The following is a 13,247-nucleotide window of genomic DNA, read 5'->3' on the forward strand; positions in this document are numbered from 1 at the left end:
AGAGATGACCTATTAGTAGTAGTCGTGGAACTAAAGGAAACAATTGAGGAACTAAAAATGGAAGGTAGGTATGAATTCACCCAAAAGGGAAAAGAAGTTGCAAGTGAGGCACACCTTAGGCTTGAAGATGAGCTAAAATCAGTGAAATCTAGTATGTGTGCCGAAATGGAGAGAAACAGACAACTTCAGGATGATCTAGGCAGAGTTAAGAATGATCTAGAAAAATCACTCAAGTGGACCTGGTCCTGTGATACTATCACTACCTTGTATAAAAACAATGGGGGAAACATGCAAGTGATAGGGTTTCAAAGGGAAAAGACTCCTTACAATCCTTATAGCAAGTGTGTTAATGTACCTAATAACTAGCTTTGCACTTAATGTGGTAACACTGGCACTTTAAGGAAACCTGTAAGGCCAAGTTTCAGTCTCAACAGAAAAACAAAGTTTTTGCTAAATAGGTAACTACTATTAGAGAACCTTATCCCTCATATAAAATATGCATGATGCCTGCTTGGAAAAAAAAGGTCTTGATTCATCCCTTTCCTCATTACAAGGGACTCAAACTTGTTTGGGTTCCTAAGTCTAACCCTTGATTTTCTTGTGCAGGGAGGAGTGAAAGGGAGCATCCAACAATGGTACATAGATAGTGGTTGCTTGAAGCACATGACTGGAAGCACAAATAATTTTCTTTCACTCAAAGCCCTGCAAGGAGGGAGTGTATCCTTTGGAAACGGCAAAAAGGGATACATTCTGGGAATTGGATGAATTGGGAAGTCTCTTTCTCACTCAATTGAAAATGTGTACTACGTAAATAGGTTAAAGTACAGCCTATTAAGTGTCTCCCAAATCTGTGACAAGGGAAACTAGAGTGGTGAACTCAACTGTCTAAGTGTTGTTGATGATGATGCTGAACTATGGCACAGAAGGCTGGGCCATGCAAGTTTCATGTTGCTGAACAAGTTGGTCAAGAAGGACCTGGTTCGTGGCCTGCCCAACTCAAGCTTCAAGGATCACAAGGTGTGCGATACAATGTGTTAAGGAAAGTATACATGTGATGTTTGATGAATCTCACCACTCATGTGGGAAGGATTCACATGATAAGATTGATCAAGAGGAAGAACAGTCAATTGTCCCTGCTTATGTCATTGACAATGGCACAGCTGAATCTCCAGTTAACATAGAGGAACCTGATTCCTCAATCACAACAACTGAAGTTGAAAACAGAGTTGCTGATGCAGATCAAGGGACCACACATGCAGATAGAGAATCACATTCAGAAATACCTAGACCATCCCACAACAAGGTTCAGGTGTCTAACTAGAAAAACAAAAGTTCACATCCTCTGGAAAATGTGATCACTCCTCTTGATTTAGGAATTCAAACTAGACCAAAGGCAAGAAATGTGCTTGCCTTCTCATCTTTTCTCTCTCAAATTGAGCCCAAGAATATCAAAGAAGCATTAAAGATGCTGATGGGATTACAACCATGCAAGAAGAACTCCATCAATTTGAGAGGAACAGTGTATGGAACCTGGTTCCATGACTTACTGACAGAACTGTTATAGGAACCAGGTGGGTATTCAAAAACAAACTTGATGGAAATACAACTAGAAATAAGGCAAGGCTGGTAGTTCAAGGGTACAATCAGGAATAAGGGATTCACTATGATGGAACATTTGCTCCAGTTTCTCGAATGGAGTCAATCGGAATCCTCATTGCCTCTACGTCTCATATGGAGTTCAAATTGTTCCAAATGGATGTTAAAAGTGCATTTCTGAATAGCTTTCTTAAAGAAGAAGTCTTAGCAACCTCCTGGATTTGAGAATCATGAACATCGTGAGCATGTTTTCAATCTTTACAGGGCACTATATGGGCTAAAGCATGCTCCTTGTGCTTGGTATGAAAGGTTGTCTAAATTTCTTCTAGAAAATGACTTTACAAGAGGAAAAATTGACAACACCTTATTTATGAAGAAACAAGGGTGAAACCTGCTCATTGTGCAAGTCTATGTTGATGACATCATCTTCGGAGCATCAAACGATTCATTGTGTGAGGAATTTGCAAAACTCATGGTGGAAGTGAGTTTGAGATGAGAATGATGGGGAAATTGAATTTTTTCTTGGGTCTACAAGTCAGACAAACTCCTTGGGGCACAATGATAAATCAGCAAAAGTACATCAAAGAGCTTCTGAAGAGATTTGAGATGGAAAGTTCAAAGATCATTAATACACCTATTTCCACTGCCACTCACCTGGATATGGATGAACCTGGTTCTCTACTATCCCTCAAGAGATAACTTTGACTTGATAGGGTATGCTGATACTGACTATGCTAGTTATCTGATGGATAGGAAAAGTACTTCTGGTATGGCACATTTTTTGGGTTCGTGTCTAATCTCACGAGGCACAAGAAAACAAAACTCAGTGGCCTTTTCAACTACAGAAGCTGAGTATGTTGCAGCATAAGAGACAACACTTACTATGTGACAACACTAGTCCTCTCAACATGGCAAAAAATTCAGTTCAATATAAGAGAACAAAGCATATTGATGTGCGACATCACTTCCTCAGAGACAATGTTGAGAAAGGGATCATCTACATGAAGTTTTGTAGCACAAAAGATCAAATTACAGATATCCTCACCAAAGCACGGAGTAGATAGCACTTTGAAAAGAATCGCATGGCACTAGGATTGATAAAATCAAGTTGAGGACCTGGTCCCTCGATGATTGGCTATGAAATAAATGTACAGGTAAAATAGCTAAAATGTTCTTTCTGGAGCAGTCTAAATCACCTCTATACCGTTACAGGTAGACACGCATGACGATTATGGAGCAGACAAGTAGCTAATGCATTGCACATTGGTCAAAGTATGAGGTTTACATTTGCACAATCTGTTAGGGAACCTGGCTCCCCCGACACAGGTTAGTAGTTTATCTGTACTCTCATGCACAATTTTTTAAACAGTTGAAACGGTGCCATGTCATCACACTGTCAATTTCTTTGTTTTTCCCAATTTGTGAACCCAAACGTCTCACTCGTTATGCAGCAACCCGACTACCCAAATTGCCATCCATTCCTAACCGGTCCCTCACCCCTTTTAAATACATCCATTCACAAATAGGGCATTGGATCCCAACTTTTGATATGTGTCCAAGTGTAGATACCATGAGGACAATAGAAAGCAATCCAACCTATATTTTTACCTTCTTGAATAACTTTTGGATAATCCAGAAATAACATGAAGTGCACTATCCTAAACTTGCTTATGATAGAACCTTTATACAATAGAAAAGCACTTCGAGAATGAGCATGTAAACATGCTAATACCACTGGAAAGTACCCTAATAGCATACAGAAGTTGATCAAGAAAAAGAAATAAGTAGGCAGGTGCAGGATCAAACCTTTTGATGTCATTAATCTAGAGCTCTTCTCTTAGCTATCCTAATCCTAAGATTAATGAAACTCAGATGTACCTACAAAGGAAAAAATAATGTTAGCTATAAAATCTTCCACTAAGTTGCCTTCTCTGAACACATGTTGAAATATCACATTGAAGTTGTCCCTCATTTCCTGACCTGAAGTGCTGTGATATATTGTTTTGGAGCATCAAAATTTCTTCTTGTGAATCATACTTTGAGGAATACCTGTATATAGTATTGAAACATTGGGGTGTTTTGCAATACTTGGAACTCATCTCCCTGTTTGCCAAAGGAACTGCCTTGGGCACATCTGATATGGCTATTAAATGACATAGATGTCATGCCTTGACTTTTTGGGCTCATTACACAATCCGTAAAGCAGTCCCCCTTGTAATTATCTCACAGCACATTCTTGCTGCTGAAATCAATATACTACCTTTAACAATAATATTACTAATAATAATAATAAATAAATAAATAACTACTCTGCTGATATGTGCATGACTTTGTAAGAATATATAGTGATAATTGGTACGATACTAAAGGACACTGGCTGGTTGGGAAAACACAAAATTCTCGCCTTTGACGCTAAACAACTCAATTTTTCAAACATTTTGAAATATGAGTGTACTTTGAGTGTTTGTCATAGTATGTGGACATATTAATTTTCTTATTTGAGCTACGTGAATATGATTTGGCAGTTGTCACTATTTAGTGTTTCAGATGTGGCATGGACAATTGATTGGTTTTCCTAGGAAATAGACTTCTCCAATTTGTTTGAGGCGTTTGAATTTATGTAGCTTGCTTTAGAATTTTGCAATTTTTTTATCTCGACGTTTGAGACTTTTGAATTGACATGCCATATAAAGAAAAGGAATGTTTGAAGCATGTCCAAGGTCTAAAGGCTCATGCTTAGTCAGTTAGTTGTTACCTCAGAATTATGTTTCACCTGTTTTCCATGTAACAGAAGTATGTCGATATGACCAATCATATCTAAATATGCATCAATAAAATCCTCGAAGTATTGAACAACATGCATCTTGTCTTGACTTAAACCAATTCTAAGGCTTGAAAAGAAAGATCCTGCTGCGGAATGATTTGTTATATCTTCATTTTTTCATTCTGCTTTTTTTTTTTTTAATTTCTATCTTGATTTGTCATAGGTTTATTTTGGTCCCAATGTTTACTGTTCTAAACTAGAATAAAGTAATAATACGAGGACCAAATGTACTTTTTCCCCAAATGAAATTTTGACAATTAATGAGCCGATAGTATAGGCTTTATTTTTTAAGTATAAAAATGAACTTTATTTTTGGAAAATTTTAAACAGTTCTAGAGATAAAGCATCTTAATTTTGGTTTGAGCCGGAAGGAGAAAGGTTTATACATCTCTCCTTATAAAACTTGCCCCATGAATCCAATGGTAAGACGGTTCTCTCGTCAAAAAAATGCAGATTTTCAATACTTTTCTCCTTTACCAAAGTTGTAAAGAGATCCGACTCTCCTGTTACCTTCCTCTAGCCATGGTCACTGTGTACGGTCAAAATCGATTGAGTCAGTCGTACGGATTGGTCGAGACGATAATGTTTCGATCAAAGGATATCTGCATGACAAGCTCGGTCGAGGTCCGAAGTAAGGGCGTCGAGCTTCGAGCTCTAAGACCGATCAATGACAAGCTCGGTATCATTATCGAGCTCATATCCAAATCGAACTACGAGGCAAAGCGGAGATTATCGAAGATGCATAGACCGACCAGCACTCACCCCGAATATCGAGACCCCAAGTCAGAATCGAGCTCGAACCAGGGCCGAGGGCTCGATCCAATACCGAGCTCGAGCCAGTATCAAGCTCGCAGATAAGAGCCATTGCAACCGTACTATGGGAGAGAATCTTGACGGAAATCGAGGAAAAGATAATTCATCGTGGGTCCTCCACTATATATTTTTATTATTATAGATAAAGTAGGATCTCACTAATATAAGAGGGGGATGTTAACACATTGAAGGGGCATTGCGTTGCCTTGTTCATCAACATTTCTCTGCCTTATATTTCATTCCATTTGCCAAATATAGAGATTTTTACATTTCACTCTACAATTTGTATCAAGTTATATCACGTGTCCTTAAAACCATACACAAATTTAACTTTATCCGATCTTTCGGGTAAACAGTTTGGCGCCCACCGTGGGGCTAAGGATAACAGTGGTTATTTAATACGAATCTGAAGAAACACACTGTTGTGTTTTACGCTCGGTTCCGAAAATATCGTGGATTTCGGATTAGCAACGACTAACTACCAATCAAATGGCTTCACCAATCGACAACTGAGCCGGTCTTCAAGATGAGAACAATAACTTGACATCCAGTACCGAAAGGCCACTTGTAAATGTCATTGGAGCATGAATCGGAGCGCCAATAGATATCAATTCGCATGTAGCCATTGAGGCAGACCTCCATGCTGAACCCGAGAATGACATCCATGGTGGCACTCGGTCTGCAGCTCGAGATACCCATAACGTCGAGGAAAACGGCGCTAGCTTGCGTATGATTTTTAAAATGTTGCAAGCCCAATAGGCAACAATAGCTCAGTTGCAGAGCCAAACCCAGCTACAAAGCAGGCCGGAGCCCAGTCCACCTCGAGAAATCACCCACAGAACGGAGCCAGCCATAGTGAAGTCAAATGAGCAAGAATTGGGGACTACTCCCGAAATTGCTAAATTGATCGAGGAACTCACAAAGCGAGTCGAAGCCAATGATAAAAAAAGTAGAAACTTATAACTCTAGGGTCGATCAGATCCCGAGAGCTCCACCAATGATAAAAGGGTTGGATTCCAAACAATCCATGCAAAAACCTTTTCCCTCGAGCGCGGCCCCAAAACCAATCCCTAAAAAATTCCGTATGTCCGAAATACCCAAATATAACGGAACGACCGAACCCAACGAGCACGACACTTCTTACACGTGTGCCATCAAGGGAAATGATTTGGAAGATGATGAGATCGAATTTGTATTATTGAAAATATTCGGTGAAACCATGTCAAATGGGGCAATGGTATGGTATCATAATTAACCATCTAACTCTATTGATTCTTTTGCTATGCTTGCAGATTGCTTCGTAAAAGCACATGCCGGAGCCATAAAGTTTGAAACCAGAATGTAGGACCTGTTCAAGGTAATACAAAAGGATAACGAGATGCTAAGGGAGTTCGTATCTCGTTTTCAAATGGAACGAATGGATCTGCCACCAGTCACAGACGATTGGGCTGTTCAAGCTTTCACTCAAGGTCTAAACGAGCGGAGCTTGATGGCTTCACGGTGGCTGAAGCAAAATCTGATCGAGTACCAAGCTATTACTTAGACCGATGTGCACAATCGATATCAATCCAAAATAAGAGTCGAAGATGACCAGTTGATTTCTAGGTCCGTTACTAAAAGAACTACCAAGAAAAGGTCGACCAGGGATCGATACCGGCCATATAGCAAAAATCCTCCAAACCCGGTCTGATAAAATGGCAATCAACTACCAAGCAATTAGAACGTGTAACGCCTAAAACGATACCATTGCTGAGTATCCGAGGCCTCTTTAAAATCAACCTCGTATACTGGGGGACTTTATCATTGAACGTATCTGTGATAATTATCAAGTTCGGTGTAAAGGAAGTTACTTTGTTATTTCATGACAAACAGTGTCTCGACAGGAAACGTTGTAAGATAAAAATAGTCAAAACGAACCATGTTTGTTGTTGGCCCGAGCCCTGATGCAAAACATGAAAACATGTATAATGACTTGCAAAGAAAGCCCTCTTCTTTACCGATATCCTATGTTCAAGATTTATTATGCAAACAGGATCGAGTTCGAGCAAGCACTCACTCGATCACTAAGCCTACGGGCTATTTTTATTTCGAGTTCGAGCAAGCACTCACTCGACCATTATGCCTACGGGCTACATTAAATCGAGTTCGAATCATTCACTCGACTACTAAGCCTACGAGCTACTTTTATTTCGAGTTCGAGCAAGTACTCACTCGACCATTACGCCTACGGGCTACATTACATCGAGTTCGAATCATTCACTCGACTACTAATCCTATGGGCTACTTTTATTTCGAGTTCGAGTAAGTACTCACTCGACCATTATGCCTACGGGGTACATTACATCGAGTTCGAATCATTCACTAGACTACTAAGCCTGCAGGCTACTTTTATTTCGAGCTCGAGCAAGCACTCACTCGACCATTACGCCTACGGGCTACATTACATCGAGTTCGAATCATTCACTCGACTACTAATCCTACGGGCTATTTTTAGTCGAATTAGAGCAAGCACTCACTCGACCATTATGCCTACGGGCTACATTACATCGATTTCGAATCATTCACTCGACTACTAAGCCTACGGGCTACTTTTATTTCGAGTTCGAGCAAGCACTCACTCGACCATTACGCCTACGGGCTACATTGCATCGAGTTCGAATCATTCACTAAGCCTATGTGCTACTTTTATTTCTAATTCAAGCAAGCACTCACTCGACCATTACTCCTACGGGCTACATTACTTCAAGTAAAATTACTCATTTCTTCGAATTCAAACGAACACTTGACTACTTAAGGCTGAAGGATGTTCGAGCCCGATAAAGCAAAGGGGACTATCCACAAGGCCCGAAGGCAACCGAGATTAAAATTCAATCTATCTATTTACCTTGAAAGGCTATTTTGCTTCAAAAGGAAGAAAGATTTATATTTACAAATTTTTTGTACAGTGGCGGCTACTCTGCCAAAAAGAATTTCTACATACAAAAACTGAAAGCGGTATCAAAAGAATGCAGCAAACGACCTAAGGCCCTAAATGACTCAATCTTCATCAGAGGTCGTATTCTCGGCATCGTCCTCATCTTCAAACTCCCCCGAGTCATCGGAGTCCTCCTCAGGAAAGGCCAACCTTAGAGCTTTGTTCTCCTCCGCCCTGGCGACTTCAATCTCGGCCCCAATATCGAAGCCCTAAGCTCTGACCTCCTCGAGAGCTTCTCTCCGAGCTTTCCATTTTTCATGTTCGACCATGCTCTCAGCTTTGGCTTGGTTAACCTCAACATCGATCCTGAACAGAGCCACTTTGGCATCAGCTCTTTTATTGACCTCGATCACCTCAGACTTTCAACCCATTGTTTAAGATCTGGGATCGGTTCCGGCATTCGATCTACGACTGTGATAAAAAAAGAAAAATGGATCAACAAAATAAAAGGCAATCACAAAATCAAAACGGGCAAAAGAGAAACGTTAACTCACGGCTCATATTCCATTTCTCGGGAAATGGAAAGTCATCGACAGGGATCAGGTCAGAGGTTTTGATTCAAACAAAACGGCCTATCCAACCCCGATTCCGAGTCTTGTCTATGCTCGAGAATGGCACTTTGGTTGCTCGGCGAGAAAGCTTGATCAACCCTCCTCGATAAAGTCGGGGACTGTAAAGGCGCATAAGATGATCGAGGGTGAAGATACGCCCCTCGACCTTTCTCGAGAAAAATCGAAGAAGAGTCACTATCCTCCAAAAGGAAGGGTGGATTGGCTGAGGGTCACATCGTACCTCTTACAAAAGGCAACGATGACTGGGTCTAGAGGTCCCAACGTGAAAGGATAAGTGTAAACACTTAAAAACTCTTCGACGTGGGCAGTAATTGATTCATCAGGCGATGGGATTACTATGAGTTTATTATCCCAGTTGCATTCTTGTATGACTTTATCGAGAACTTTTTCGGTAATTGAACATTAGTACCTCGACATCGGCTCACACCGACCTGATATCGGAGAAGGCTTTTCAATTTTAAAATCACCTACAGTCAAACACCCTACCGGGATGAATTCCTCAGGGCGGGGCTCTTCCACATCCTTAAATGAAGAAGCGGTCTTTTTTTGCGGAACAGTTTTAGACGTTTTTGCCATTTAAAATTTCGTGAACAAAGAACGAGAGTATTTGGTGTTTTAATAAAGAGTTTGCAGTAAAACTCACAGATTTGCAGGAAGAAAACTCAGAAAAGACGAAAAGAAACTTAGAAAATTTGGAAGATTGAAGACGTAAAAGTGATGAATGGTGGAAGGAAAGGCTATATAGATTGAATCAATGATGGTTCAATATCAGCGGTGGCCGACCACCATCTGACACACATTAAATGCCTTGGTAAAACCGAACCGATGGGACAACTCTCACATACATCATGGTCGGGATCGATGTAAATGTCAGCATATATCTGATCGATCTGTTGGGAAGTCATATCGTTTCTCGCCACATCCTTTTCTGAGAAACGAGGGGACTATCTGTGTACAGTCAAAACCTATTGAGTCAGTCGTACGGACTGGTCGAGATGATAATGTTTCGATCAAAGGGTATCTGCATGACAAGCTTGGTCGAGGTCCAAAGTAAGGGCGTCGAGCTTCGAGCTCTAAGATCGATCAATGACAAGCTCGGTATCATTATCGAGCTCATATCCAAATCGAACTACGAGGCAAAGCGGAGATTATCGAAGATGCATAGACTGACCAGCACTCACCCCGAATATCGAGACCTCAAGTAAGAATCGAGCTCTTACCAAGGCTGAGGGCTCGATCCAATACCAAGCACGAGCCAGTATTGAGCTCGCAGACAAGAGTCGTTGTAACCGCACTATGGGAGAGAATCTTGGCGGAAATCGAGGAAAAGATAATTCATCGTAGGTCCTCCACTATATATTTTTATTATTATAGATAAAGTAGGATCTCACTAATATAAGAGGGGGATGTTAACATATTGAAGGGGCATTGCGTTGCCTTGTTCATCAATATTTCCTTTTTCTCTGCCTTATATTTCATTCGATTTGCCAAATATAGAGATTTTTACATTTCACTCTACAATTTGTATCAAGTTATATCATGTGTCCTTAAAACCATGCACAAATTTAACTCTATCCGATTTTTCGGGTAAACGGTCACCAAAAACAAGATTCAAAAATTATGACTAGAAAGTGTATAACTTTTCCTAATTAGCTAGCCATTTTCTCTTTAATTGCGAATGGCACTGATCCAACCCATAAATTTCCATTTATTTCACACTTCACTGACAAAGTTTCATACATGGCCATCTTCACTAAGTAGGCGTTTGGACATAAGAATTGTAAAATTCTAAAATAGGGGGAAATTTTTTTTAAAATAAAAATGGTATTGAAATTTAAAGTTGTGTTTGGACATGAATATAATTTTGGGTTATTTTTGAAGTTTTGTGAGTGAAAATTCTGAAAACTGCTTTTTGAAGTTTTTCAAATTTTCGAAAATTTTTAAAATTTATCTTCAAGTGAAAATTAGAAATTTTATGAACAAATACTGATTCCGAAAAAAGTGAATTTGTTTTGAAAAAAAGGAAAAATTTTCTTATGTCCAAACGGGCTCTCAGTCTAACTGATAAACAACCCCTACAAAGACCAAGACCTGCCAAGTAAGAATGGGATTTAGTAATATCAAAGATTTTAGCTAAACTATTTCTAATCCAAGTTTGGGAGAGGACCCCTGTCACGTCTCAAACTACCCCTAAACGTGACTGGTACCTATCTAACACTACCCGCTAGGTAAACTAGCTCTTGTACTCTTAACCTTTTATATAAGCATTGAGAGAAATATGCCCTAGCCCAAATCAAACACATTAAATATTACTAAATACAAAACAATTATCCACTAAAATCATAATTTATTATTTATAAATTCTAATGAGCACTCAAATAATAAATCTCTAGCCCAAATTTCATACTAAGACCATGGAGCATCTAACAGAGTAATAGAAGTTTAACTGACGGGCATGCAGACCCGAAAGAAATAATAGACATAAGATAGATGGAGCTGAAACAGCAGCCTCCACGAATAATGCGGCGGCTTACCTCAGGAATAGTATCCACTCAACGAACTTGTTAGCCACTGGCCTCATCCTCGACAACAATATCTACATGGACATACAGGTAAGGAGTGAGTTATACGTAAATATAACCCAGTAAGATCCTCGACCCGCCACTTTGAATACCTCTGGAACAAGTGTTAGAAAATACAAACACACCATAATAAGAAAAATATACTAAACGCAATAATTATAATATCAGTAGAGTTAAAATACAATTAACCAACAAGAACACATATCTCAACCCACTACATACTAAGGACTTGTCATAACTACATCGAAACAAATTAACCAACACCTCTATAAGTCTACAACTGCACCATAATGCCTCAAATATGTAATAGAGCATACACAATGCTCACTGAAGTATACACAATGCTCCAAATATATATATCAAGAAGCATACACAATGCTCAGGTGATGTACAAAGGCATACACAATGCCCCAACATCATGGATCACAATCGTACCAAACTATCAAACTCAACAAGGTAAGGGTAAGGTCTGCGTACACACTACCTTCTCCAGACCCCACACTGTGGGATAATACTGGGTATGTTGTTATTGTTGTTGTTGTTGTTGTTGTTTTATTTCTGAGATGGTTGGTGTCCTTATGAGAGTATTGGCTTGGTAATCTGTTAGTCTATTGAGGACACCACAATTAAGGTCTTTTTGATATCCCACTCGGTATCTGATATCTGTATTGGGGCCAGGGACGAATCTACTAAGGAGGGATGGGGTGGCACGCCACCCGCACACCTCGGTCAGGAGACACTGCATATATACGTATATGTGTATGAAAAATATTATAAATATATATGGTGGCACCGACATTAACAAATGACCATTTGGTCCTTATCATACTGCATGACTTCTAGTAATTCCCCCTACTAGCCACACACATCAAGCCACCCTTATCTCACCACATGCGTTTCAACACTCAGACCTTATACAACCGCATGTGTATCAATATCATAATATATCACAATTTGCACCTCATGTGCCCAAATATTTTAACTTGCCAAAATAAATCAACAACAATATTTTTTCATAACAAAGAGCTCACGGCTCCATCACAATGAGTACAAACAAATCTCACAAAATATTCGGGAATAAATAACTCAGCAAAAATAATATTTTAAAATTTTTAACACATTGCCTCCGTACCAAATTTAAAATATCAAATACTTTACATTAATAATATTTAAATTAAAGAAATTCAACCTTCAAATAATGCACAGAATAAAAGAAACCAAGTTTCAACTAAACAGGTAAAACAATTAGCAGAAAAAGGTCAAGCAAATTTAAAGTATAAAAATCAGATCAATGATGAAGAATATAACAAAATAAAATAATTTAATTAATATGCACAGTGATCTACACAATTAAAAAATATAATCTTCCACAGTTAGCCTGTGTACTCACACGTCACCTCGTGTACACGATTTTCAACACATTACAATTTTCACATCAATACCAATCCTAGGAAAAATTTCCCCCACACAAGGTTAGACAAGTCACTTACCTCGACTTGCTCCAATTTAATCCACTAGTAGGCCTTTTCCTCAATTATCCAACTATGAATGGCTCGACTCTAGCCAAAATAATTCGATACAGTCAACAAAAACTATAGGAATCAATTTCAGAAGAAAATACTATATTTTTCAATAAAATCCGAAATTAACTCAAACTTTGTCTGTGGGGCCCACGTCTAACTACGAGTCTAACCATACCAAAATTGCTAAATTTAGATAACAATTTCGCCCTCAAATCCTCAAATTTATCTAAGAGGGTTTTCAAACTTTTTCAACTTAATTCACCAATTAAATGATAAAAACAGTGATGGATTCGGGTAATCTAACCAAATTTGAGTTAAGAACACTTACCCCGATGTTTTCTCTGAAGATCTCCCGAAAATCGC

The 13,247-nt window shown here is 39.1% G+C and overlaps 1 pseudogene; it reads right to left on the reverse strand.

Moving 5' to 3' along the window:
* Positions 1–1,428: 1,428 nt before the first annotated feature.
* The window catches only part of LOC138893232 (uncharacterized), a 62,439-nt pseudogene continuing 50,620 nt past the window's right edge, over positions 1,429–13,247 (reverse strand).

Source organism: Nicotiana tomentosiformis, chromosome 5 (genome assembly GCF_000390325.3).
Source record: "Nicotiana tomentosiformis chromosome 5, ASM39032v3, whole genome shotgun sequence".
In the NCBI taxonomy this organism is placed as follows: domain Eukaryota; kingdom Viridiplantae; phylum Streptophyta; class Magnoliopsida; order Solanales; family Solanaceae; genus Nicotiana; species Nicotiana tomentosiformis.